Source organism: Plutella xylostella, chromosome 10, assembly GCF_932276165.1.
Source record: "Plutella xylostella chromosome 10, ilPluXylo3.1, whole genome shotgun sequence".
NCBI lineage: Eukaryota > Metazoa > Arthropoda > Insecta > Lepidoptera > Plutellidae > Plutella > Plutella xylostella.
The window spans coordinates 10,840,154-10,853,192 of NC_063990.1; the positions used below are offsets into that span (position 1 = coordinate 10,840,154).

The 13,039-nt window shown below is 33.5% G+C and overlaps 1 protein-coding gene across 2 annotated transcripts in view; it reads right to left on the reverse strand.

The window, feature by feature from the left end:
• The window catches only part of LOC119693623 (patched domain-containing protein 3), a 35,982-nt gene extending 24,772 nt beyond the window's left edge, over window positions 1-11,210 (reverse strand). For both annotated transcript variants that reach the window (XM_038117461.2, XM_038117460.2), the window contains exon 1: window positions 10,997-11,210. The gene's annotated coding sequence lies outside the window, so the exon portion shown is untranslated. The remainder of the gene's footprint in view (window positions 1-10,996) is intronic.
• Between the last annotated feature and the right edge of the window lie 1,829 nt (window positions 11,211-13,039).

Below are 13,039 nucleotides of genomic sequence, written 5' to 3' on the forward strand. Positions count from 1 at the left end.
TGATATATTGTCTCTTGGTTACTTAAAAATGACTTTGAAATGAATGACGTGACGTTTCACACTAAATATTGACCATTACAGACGTAAGCTTTTCCTGTTATCTATAAATAATTCATTAACTACAAAAAACTTGAGTCCTTCAAAACAACAGCCTTATTACACGTCAGTTCGACATCGAGATAAATAACAAATTAGTATAATACCAGTTTGTTACATCTAATCGTTAAAACACAAGCGAACAGCCTTACGCAGCTTTAAAGTTGTTAGTCCTAAAACTGCTAGTGCAATACAGGTTCTGTTCACCACTTGTAAGGGAAAACCACCACATTCGTTTGATTGCCTTCGTAAATAGTACATAAACAACTGGACTCAGTAGTTAAATCTTTTCAAATCGTGCTATAGATGAAGTCTTATGAATTCCTTTTCGATTCTTATTTTCACCCTATCTGGCAGAGACCGAAAATAAATACAGCTAATCAAATCATAGTGACGTTTATCTAATACTATTGAAGGCTGCCCTGCGTGAAAGGACCTATTCCCTGCATTGGGTTGACAATTTTACATAACCATAATTTCATTGGACATAAGTCTATTCTATACCATCCACAACAGATGAGAGTTTCAGCACGAAACATTAAACAATCTGGTTGTTTATAACTTCTTCAAGAAGTAGGGTGGTGCGCAAATGTCGTGAGGGTCTTTGGGGGTACCCGAAATATTCGAGTTTCCTTATTCCTTCGAGGATAATTTCACAGGACTACAAGACCCTCCTTGGTTGAGCAAAGAATCCTGCATCCTTAAAGCTAGTCTTTTTCGTCCACGTCAAGGCTTCTACTAACGAATAAGGAGCTGCATTTGCTCTGAATACGTGCGTTGCCTTTTCCTTCTGCTATTTTTGTTTCCAAGGCTTTGGACTTGTTTCCGTCATACGACCGGTTTTTGGAACCCTAAAGACTGACATTATTTGTTTTTTAATATATATTTTTTATTTGTATTTAGCATGTATTGTGAGCTCGGTGGGTAATTATAATGATAAAACGTGTCCAAGTGATGTGCAGTGGTTAATTTTGTTAATTTATAGGTAAGGTAGGTACCTCAGCTTCATTAGTAGATTTACAATTTTTTTACTTGTCAAACTACAAATTTTTATGCTTAGAACTTACAAGCGGTTTGTGAGTTTACTAAATAGCAACTTACAAAGGTGATTGTACCATTTTGTTAAGTTATGTATTGTGTACTTAAGCATGTTTTTTCCAAATAAACAACATCCTATTAGTCTGGAATATGGATCACTGAAAAAGTTATTATAGATTCACTAAACTACCAATATAATTTCAAACAATTGATAAATTTTGTATTTTATTTAATAAATGATTTTATTTCAAACAAATACGTCGCATGAATTCAAACAGATTTCCATGTAAAAGTACATTGTTGATCACGGAACATATTGTAAATAATATAAAGTGGTAATCTAAATGAGATCTGTCATTGAGGTCTCGTGTATCACATGACCAATCTTTTTTAGCACAACCGAAACATACGTAAGCTAGCGGAAAATTGATACATCAAGTACATTAATAAACTAATCCATATAGTATTTTTTATAGTGTACATTTACCGTCTTTTAACAAATAACCGAAAGTATACTTAAAGTAGGAAATAATCTAATTTTGTAAGGATCGATGTTATTCTGATAGAACATCCTATTTATGTACGAGTACCTATTACAATTTATTGAAAAGACGCAAAAAGAAACGAAAAAACATCGATATTATAAAGCCATTATAATTATGTTGGCTTAAATAATAGTTATTGAAGTGTGGAACACGAGTAAGAATATTTTTCCCTTCCAATAGCTAGAAGAAATAATCTCTATTGTAAATTATCACGTGGTCAAAATTACTTGAGAGCTCACGTTTTCAAACTAATCCCCATTATAGACTTATTAAGTATTATAATTTTAACAATTAAGGTAGGTTAAGTACATTAAGTAGGTACTTGCCTACGTTTTTATACGAATGTATAATAAGTTACACGCTGAAGGTTGCCCGATATTTGGATTAGGTATTATTTTCAGGAAGTAAGAGGTTAGTTTTTTTAATCAGTATGACAGGCCTTGATACTATGATATTTGTTGTTGTAACTATTAATTTTATTCTTAATTCATGGTGACTATTAAGATTTATAGCTGCCAATTAAATTCTTCACTTTGTAATCAGAAAACAGAAGCCGAAAATATAATCACTTCGTGAAAAGTGTACCTATATTTTTCACTGTAGTAACAATTTTTCGGCCTATAAGCAACAGAATTAGTTTTTATTTGCTGCAAACACGAAATAGACTGTGCAACTGTCACAAGTATTCAAAAGTCTTCCACTTTAGTCTGGAGTTATTCTAAGGTCAACGAATACTCCAAAGGACTTTTATGTCATCACAATCAATATTAAAATATACAGTAGATCGATTCGAAATGTACAAAAAAATCTTGTGACATTGACATTTGCCTGACGATCCGCCACTGCGAATGACAAGGTGCAGAAATTTTAATTTCGGCAATAAATCTTTAGAGAGATGATTCCGTTAAACGCTCTGCCCTTTTAGGGGCTGGTCAGTGACCGGTAATGATTGTAGTAAAAAGGGGTATTTACCTCACTTTTTTCGCTAACTACTCGGGTCTTCAGGGAGGTAGTCCTTGGTGGATAGGCCTCAAGCCTGAATGGTGGGTGGGGCGAATGACTTCCGAGCTTGGGTGGCTTCCGACAACTTTATGGTGCTCTATGAGTGCATCATGTCTTGTAGTTTACCTTCGATGAGTGTGGGCTGAGACTCTCAAACTAGCGGCTAGTTGAAATAAATATGTGAAAATAGTTTGTACCTACTTATTTTTAACTTATGAGACTAGATATTCAGAGCAGTCATGAGCGCCAACAGACTTTTTTATTGTGAATGAATCTACCTTTCTAGTAAGTACATATTTTGCTTTGAATATAGGCGTAAGTATTATGTAATGTATGTCATACACAACATAAATAATATAGAAAAACGTGGAATCGGCTGTTTCACATCAAGAAAACGGTTCAATTTATTTTTTAATGGTTCTTTTTTATTTAAAAATACCACTGAGGTAGTAAAATATTGCATGCAATTCTTTTTTTTTACAATATAAATCACTGTAATTAGTGGCAAAGTTTGAGTACCGCTGGAGGCTTGCAAATGAAGATTGCAACTCCTATAAACTTTAACCTGTGGGCTGTAGCATTCATAAATATGAATAAATAAACAATTTGGCCATACTTTATTATTTCAGATTAAAATACATTACTCACAAAAGTGAGGTCGCGTATGAAATTGGTTATGAATTTTGATGAATTAAGAATGCCAATGAAGTACGTCGACACAGAATATGAGAGGGATAAATCTGTATGTGAAATCGTGAATATTCATTTAGCAAACTATATTTATAGAATTTTATACTTTTTTGTAGCTACGATGAATCTTGTAACGGATTTAGAGATGTGCAATAAGTATAATATTGAAATCATGTCGACTTTGTTTAAAGATAGTTTTTTTGTAAGCATTTATCCTCAGTATTTTTTCAATGAAACATCTTTAATATAGAGTTATAACGCACAAACAGCTACATGGTGGTATTTTTAATATAGATCTCAAAGACATAAATCTCTTTGGAAAACAAGAACATTATGTGCTGCGCAATCGCAACTTTCTTTTGTTTTTTCTTAATTTTTTTCAATCTCTTTCATTTTCAACTTATATATAGCTGAGAGGTTAGTTCAACATTAAATCCAACTGCCACTAACCATTAAATAAAAATAAAAAGTAAGTACGGGTCTTAATCTATTTCCACTCTAAACCTTACCTTGATTTAACCCAAGGTCGGACGGACCATTTTCGAAATAAATTAAATCGATTAACTGCATGAAAACTAGGAAGGTAACGTATTTTAACTATAAATTTCGTTTTTAACTTTATGCCGCTTTCATTGTAGTTTTACGTTAGAGAAGTGAATTTTCCATGATTTTTTAAGAAACAGCGCGTGCGAAACTTAATACATACAGGGTGACGTCACTTCAGATATACGGCCGTACGTGTTTAGAATACTGAGCACCCTCTGTATTGTCCCACAACAAATTAAAACACACCATTTGTTAAGTTATTAGTTACGATGTGGCCCCGTGGGTCAGGTTGGATTTTTTGTTTAAAAGCATCTATCAGTAGTAAAGTTTTCGCAAAAAGTAGTTATCTATAATATGACAAGAGGAATGAATGAAGATTTCTTCAGAACTTTATACCTAATTCAATCTAATGCTCTTTTTACTTTAAACTTTTTATTATTTGTTCATTTTATTTTTGTGTTGTTTCTGTATGTGTGTGTGTGAAGTAAGTGTATTTTCTTTCTTTCTTTCTTTCAATCCAATAAATATAACAAAAATGCACTCACCACAACTGTCGAAATATAAATGCTGTACGAATATGTATATATAATGTATATACAGTTATTGCCATATTTAATCTAAAAGTTATAGAAAAATATATAGGTGACGTTAGTTCCTTTACAATGAATAAGTACACTATAAAATTTTATGTTCAAGTTTTAAATTGCTTTGGTTTTCGTATTCTTGGTTAAGAACTACCTTAGTACCTGCTAGATCTTTGGTTGAATAATAATGTCATACAAAATGACCAAGCTGAAAGAATAAATAGATCTTTCAAATAAAACAATCATGTACCCACATAATTGTAATGTTAACATGTACCTATGCGGTACGTATGTAGTAAATAACTTATGTTTAGAGGTAATAAAATAATTTTAACTGTCAAAATTTGGTGTCAATATAAAAAAAAAGTGTTGTGGATCTCCTTATGTCTATGACTATGCATTAGTAAATACGGATGATAATGATGATTATAAGAAAATAATCCTTTTCCACGTTTCATTTGTTGTGTTAGTACCTAGTAGTGGGTTAATAATGATAAAAATATACTTTCTTAAGATTTTAGATCTAAAGCTCAGCTTTATGACAATTATAACTGATAACTGTCGGACCCAGAATTGTTGATAGGTATCTTTTTAGATAAAAGCTTTATCTATGGTAAGATGTTAAATTGTTATCTGCAGGTAAAATAAAAAAAAACCTTCACAAAGAGGATCCCAATTTCGTATGGTACAGTCAGCAGCACGCTGAATCTTAAAAAGTTGTTTTTGAAGTTTAGCTCTTATAACGCACGAATTAGGAACGCAGAAGTGTTATGTTTAGCAAGTCCGTCCGTACTTCTTCGCAGGTAGACCGTTTCTTTTGTCCAAGACAATAGTAAGACATTATATCCACCTCTCCTAAGGCTATTCTGCCAACAGGTGTGACAAACCTGTCGAATTTGCAGCACAAAAGAAGTCTATTGGCAGATCGATGCAACATTTTTTGCCGTGGGTGCCGTGCGCAAAAACTTGACTTCTTCTAAGGGTGGCTTTTATAAAAGTGATAAATGTATTTAACTTTTTATTTAAACACAATTTGAAATTAAATTTCGTAAAACATCTTTTACCACGACTTAAATATGATTAGTAATCTGTTAAACCTAAATGCGGTCAAATGGCTATTTAACTTTACTAAACACATTTATCTACTGTCATGGCGTCAGTCGCGGCGACCAGCTGACCGACCGGCTGTCAAGAGAACTTTTCCATTTCTAGCATTTTTCCTCAGTGATGTCTAGTTGTTGTCTGTGAGAGATTCAGAGGTCATTGTTCAGAGGTTATGTTGAGGTTATCTAATAAATAATGTATTTGTGGGATATTTTGTTTGATGACGATGATGAAGAATTACTTCTCTTTATGAATAGACCTCGCTCATTACGCTATATTGCAGAAAGAACTAACTTATTTGAGACACTACCGGATAAAACATTTGTTAGGAGATTTCGTTTGACAAAACAAACTGTATCGCTTCTACTACAAGAAATTCAACAACATCTTGAATTTATTTCCACCAGATAAGTAGCTAAGGTATTGAAATAATAAAGTTATCTGACTACATCATTATCTTATACTTTTATTTGTAAGTAAGTACCTATAATTATTGTTACAGAAATAATGCAGTTACTCCAATGAACCAGTTGTTATGCACACTCCGATATTATGCAACTGGCAGTCAGTTAATTACTTGTGGAGATGTGATAGGTGTGGAAGAACCAACAGCAGCTTGCAGAATCATTCATAGAGTTACTCATGCAATAGCATTATTGTATAAAAAATACATTAAATCTCCTGATACCATTCAGGAACAACGTTTTTTTGCTCTCTATAATGTGCAAGTATGGTTCCAATACATTGCACAATAAATCTTGTTCTTCCCTTGTAAAATTAGGGGCACGAACACGAGAAGAAGTTGCTTGACTATTCATTTTACTTTGAAATCACAACAACAAATAAATACAAACACCACCACGCGGTGAAAGCCAAAATAAGTTTTGTTTTATGTTTGTTTTGAAATAAATAGTGTTATTTTGTCTATGTTTGAAATTGATAGATTGACTCCGTTTTACGCTGAGTCGTTACGAATGTTCAATAAAAAATATGAAGTCTCTCATTAAAAAGATGTGGAACTGAACGTAAATAACAAATCGCAGGATGCTAAACGCATTTAACTAAATAGTAATCGAAATACCATGGTGAATTATGAAGCTAAACATGTTTAGGATAAAATTGTTTAGTGCATTAAACGCAATTAGCTAAATGAATTTATGTAGTATTTAAATAGAAGTTCGTAACAGCCACCCTAAGTCTACGATAATGGCTACTAAGGTGCTGCTACCTATTCATTATAAAAGGAACAAAAATTAAGTTCCTCTCTATTTTTTAACCGACTTCAAAAAAAGGAGGAGGTTCTCAATTCGTCGGGATATTTTTTTTTTTTTTTATGTATGTTCACCGATAACTCCGCCGTTTATGAACCGATTTTGAAAATTCTTTTTTTGTTGTATTGGGTTGAGCTTCCAGGTGGTCCCATTTTTTTTTCAGAATTTTATCTCACCCCTAAGGGTGGGTAAAAACAGGGTATGAATTTCCATTTTTAACCGACTTCAAAAAAAGGAGGAGGTTCTCAATTCGTCGGGATCTTTTTGGACACATATTAACCGATTCTTATGAAATTAAGAACGTAAATATAGTTCTTATAATAATAAAATATGATGGTGACCTTGAGCTGATCTGATGATGGAAACGGAAGGCAGTCAAGGGAACTCCTCAACGGTATATAGCAACTACCTCGTGTTTAGGCTTGAATGATTCGAATTGATTAGTAGGACTTTTTGGTATCATTTGCATCTTACTTTTGATTAAAAATTATTGCAAATAAACTAAAAACTATAAAATAAAATAATAATTAAAAAAAATAAAAAACCGACTTAAAAAAACCACTAAAATGTAAGTAATAATTTAAGGTTTACACAAATTATATGTGACAGTACAAATATACCTAAGCAGGAACTGTTCTTTTTTGAAGTTGGTGCCATATTTCTTCAGATTACTTTGTCACTGCACCAACTTCAAAAAAGAACAGTTCCTGCTTAGGTATATTTGTACTGTCACATATAATTTGTGTAAACCTTAAATTATTACTTACATTTTAGTGGTTTTTTGAAGTCGGTTTTTTATTTTATTTTTAAACAGCCTACTTGCTTTCTTTAGTATACACAGAACAAATAGTGAAGAAACAGCTGTAGATGCATTTTAAATCTGCTAATGTAGTATCGCGGATTTCCCACGGTAATGCTTTGAAGGCAAAGCAAAGCCTGAAAAAAAAATAGTTTTCTAGTTCTTCTTTTTGTATCGATAAATTCGACCGCTTGTTAACTATATCCTATTACAATCGCGAGTATTGAATTTTTTTCAGTGCTCGCGAGTGAAAAAATTATGTTAATTTTAATTCTTTAGTCCTTAGATCCTTTATCACGCTTTATATATTATGTCCCGCAGTCTACAGTCTCAGTTTGGTTAGTTATCATGTTTAGGTCCAAAGGTTTTGCTAAGTACCTACCGAGAAATTATAATTAGTTTTAGTTCAATAACCGACTTCATTATCTCCTCACATGCATTAAGTAAATACTTAGGTCGACTGATTACTTAATTGACACATTAGTTTGACGTAACCACACTCGTGATTAACTAACCTAAAATCTTTGTGCCTTAATAGAATATTCAAATTTACTTTTGTAATTATTATTATTATTTAGCTTTATAATTTGTAGCAATTAGTTCTGGCGGCAATCATTTATAATCACAATCCTGATGACGTTTGCCATTCTGCCTCTTTTGTAACTTAAATCATAATTATAATAATGTTTATTGTATTTAATGCAATATTTAGTACTTAATTAATTAAATAATAGCTTCTCAATGAGCACAAAAAAAATCTACTATTCAGGTGACTTTATTCTTATAAAAAAATATTAGAGGTACTTACCTACTTTTTAATAATGTATATTAAAATTTATTGTAGCCACTATATCAAGTTTCAGATTTAAGTATTCCAAGGCGGTTATACACCTAATACCTACATAAATATGTTTTTGTCACTGCAGTACCTACATACCTATTTAAATACGGTGTTAGATTAGCTAGGTTGGTTTACCACCTCATTAAGGCAATCACGGTGACCTAAAAAGGGGATATAAAATTATAAAATGAACTAAGAAAACGATGTGGTTTCATTGCATGCATCTTGCTCACTTATAAATATTCCCACGATGCGTTGCGAACAGTCTAGCCTACTTTCCCTATATAATTGTAGTAGGTATATAGTAGGTATATAGTAGGTCTATGGTATATAGGTAATGTGTAGGTTTTAAACTCACGAGCAATGAAAATGTTCCACCTGCCATTGACGTTTCATTTGTCAGAATAAGAAAGAAAGAAAGAAAAATAGTTTATTGCCACAAAGCAGAAATACTTAGAACAAGAATGTCAATTTTCTTTGTATCACCACCTAACGGGATTACATGTACTTATACACCCTGTATAAGGTATTTTTATAAAACAGGTATATGTATGTTTTAGCCATTGTTGTAAGGAGGTCCCGCTAGGATCAGACCTTTGGTTCGGTAACTCTGTCTATACATAGCTATACCCATATAGAGGTATATAAGACACTAAACCTGTATCAAAGTTGAATCCGGTTAAATTCAGTTATTTTTTGTATTATTTTTCCCGTGTGGTTACTTACCCATTGCCTTTGAGTGATTCTAATTAAAGTACCTATGTGAGTACTAAAAGCGTAAACAATCTGACTAAGAATGTAAGAGTTATCTTATAGAAGCTTGTGGGTTATGCTGTCTGTTTTCTGTTTTAGGGCTGATAGATAACAACTTTTCAATAAAATTTACACTGGATACTAAAAATTGAAAATTGAAACGTAGGTAACTTTTCAAACGTATGAAACCACTGAAGAACATTTTTAAAAAAATGTAAGATCGGCATTTAATAACAAACACTAAAGAAGAATTCCATTAATTGTTCCGATTGTAACCACAGCGTCTTTATTATCGTACCTACATAATATCCTTTGTTTAATTTACATAATTAAGTATATGTATAATATAAACATTGTTAAAAATCTTCAACTATGGTGGCAAATGAATGCTTAGTTTGGATTTGAATAAACTCATTCAAATCATCTCACGACTAGAAAAACGCATTCAGAGTACCTACGTTTATGTTTCTCATCTTATGTTCCTAAAAAGGTCCAAACTCAGCATAATGCTGTAGCCAATAGGTCAGCTTTCAGCTGAATTCAAAGGTGTGCCACTCACATCCCGAAAAATCGAAGACAGTTAAAAATCTATTGTGTCTGTGGTTATACTCGTACTCATAATAAATACCTACTTACGGTCTGCAAAATATTATTCCGAAAAAGTTTTTGTAAACTAAGAGTGTGCGTATCTGATAAAATCTTAATGCAGTTTTTATTATGTTTTTTGTAGATCTAAAGCCAACTTTAGATTTCGGAACGAGGCCTCGAGAGCAAAAAGTGTTACCTTATAGCATTTTGCTACAGGTAGATGCAATGGGACTGGCTGTAGAGTAATAATTTGTCTTTTGGGTTGTACCACTCAATACTCAATCATTTATTACATTCATAAGTTTTTCACAGGTGTAAATTACATGATATTAGAACTTTATGGACCCTGTTGGGCACAGGCACAGCTCAGCATAATTACTTATATGCATTTTGAACTGAAAATTTGCAGCTACGGAAAATTTTAAGTATTTTTAAAATCGAGAAAAAAAATACTAGCATTGAAAAATTATATAAGTAAGTACTTACATTATGTTCTTGTTTGAGAATGCCACCTATGTTGAATTTCAGGTGGTGGCGTTACGGTAGGGATCTGCCTAGTTTTAGATAAGAAAGCACATGTAGGTACCTACCAACATATAACTACTACAGGGCACAAATGCGATTTGATTTGATTTGATACATACGTAAAAACAAGAATGTCATTATTTTAAGTATATCTTATTTATATTCAAATGAAAATTACGCAAGGCAAACTAGCAGTTTCAAGTTCTTTATAAAGTAAATGGATAAAGCTTTTTCCAAAAACAATATGATAAAAAACGTAAAAAATGTTTTGTGTAAAAAAATATTGTAAGGAGGAATAAATCTTAAAATTGGCTTAAAAAATTATGAACCTAATTTATAAAGCAATTTAAAACCCACCAACTTAAGTTAATTTTAAAAAAATTATATTAATATAAAATAAGTAGTTTCTAGAAGGGTATATAACTCGGGGCAGTGGTGGCACTGCACTCCGTCTTGTGAAAGTAAAGCCGAACCGACACTTTTGCAATCGGTCATTCATTTTATCGCAAATTTATTCTATAAGAATATACCTTATAAAAAATAAAAGCTATAAAAATATATAGCTTATAATATCACCTTCAAAAAATTAAATAAGTACAAATACACCCAATTACCTTGCCTCCAATAACACAGGTTCCTCACAAAACAATCCTTCACAAGCACTGGCTGAATATATCACGCACAAAAAAATATAACTTTCACCTCAACACAACATTGGCGAACATTTTTAATTTTTAAAAATCGAACGTAATTATTTTTTAAATCGGCGGCGGGTGAGCGCGGGCGCGACGGCGGCTGGCAGGCGAGTGGCGGCGCCCCCCCTCTGGACCTGTGGCTTGCGCCACTACTCGCCCAAGCACTGGCTCCAGTGACGGCCTCAGATAAGGACCTCCAATTGCCGCTTCCCGCTGTGTGGACCCTAATCCTTGCCGTGTCTATGAACTCGCCTGGCGTTTTTTGTCGGGCATTTCTTCTAAAATATTACCTGAGAGTGGTAACTGGTACCTAGGTACCTACTCGTAGTTGCAATGAATAGAACAATAAAGTGAGCTGGTAATGTTATGTAAACTTTACGAGTAAGCAACTGGTAGGAGGTTTGTAAGTTACTGGGTAATGGGTATTAATTAGCGTGGTGTACCTATTAACTTTACTGTTTGGTCGTTTGAACTAACACCTAAATTAAGAAATAAAATCCATTTCCATTCAACAACTTTTAACATTTTTATAAGTAACATAATTATATAGTTAAAGTAAATTGTTACTTTTTATGTTGGTAACATGAGAGGACAGGAAAAGTCTAAAATGGAGCGTGACTGAGGATCCTCCGCCACACAATAGAAAGTGGATGCGTCAAAAATGCCACACGCAATCTTTATAGGGGCAGCCATAGAACAAGGCGGACTCGGGTGTACCCTCGGGGCAGCTTAAAAATATGAAGTGCAGGTTTCTTCTATTATTTTTTTTATATTGACACAGTAACTCTGTTTCTAAAGAAACGGTTTTTTTTTCATTAAAATACGCTTACAGGAGCGGTGGTAGCTCAGTCGGGTAATCGCCCACTTCTCACGCCAGAGATGCGGGTTCGAATCCCGGCGCTGACATGAGTTCTTTTAACTTAAGTACAATGTATACCATCGCTCTTACGGTGAAGGAAAACATCGTGAGGAAACCTGCATATCTAGATTTAGCACATCTAGGTATGTGAACCCACCAACCCGCAGTGGACCAGCGTGGTGGGAAATGGTCCAAGCTTAGGAAGGCAGTTTAGACCTTGGGAATATGCACAAAGGTTCCACTCGAGAGAGCCAGGTGCAGGTACTTACACCCCCACAGAGAATAGAATAGAATACGCTTACAGGCGTATGAATGATCAACGGGTTCACTGATAAAATGCTACCTCTATTTTATAGTGTATACGTATATGTCTCAGTGTGTTACTGATCGCGTTATCCAAATCATTTCACTTTTTTGCATTTTTATTACTTGCACGTGAAAGTGATATTGATTTGATCATAAAATGTTTTGGGAGATTCGATGACGGCACGATATAGAAGTTTTATCTAGACGATTTAATTATGCAATATTACGCTCACTACCGACTGATTCAGTTATATTATATTATCGAATAGAGATGGTGAGTTGGTGGCCCATGACGCATTTATTTTATTTGCTAACTCTATTGCGTACCTATTCTGAGAAAAAAATAAGGATTTACGTATTTATTTTTGTATTCACTGCACATAAATCCTTATTTTACCTAGAAAAGTATCTAGAAGTAGTATAATAATGATAATCTTCAAGACCTTACCTCGAAAGAAAAGACTTCCACATCACCTTAAACTAAAGACAACGATCTTTTAAATCAAAGTAACCTTCCTAGAGGACTGACTACCAACTCCAGATTCCCTCATTCGTTATCCGAATCACAACTTTATCCCGTTACATCAGAGATCAGTATTATCGCCTTGGTTTAGCTAAAGTATACAGATGTTCAATGTCCACCCAGAGACAGTGGTACAAGTACAGTCAGCAATGAAGGAAAGGAAGCTTATGTAATGGCAGCATGACGTCCAACATTCGGCACGCAGGGTCGACACTCCCACCAGACGTATCTGCTCAATGGACTAGAGCAGACTGGGGTATCCAAACTTTGACTG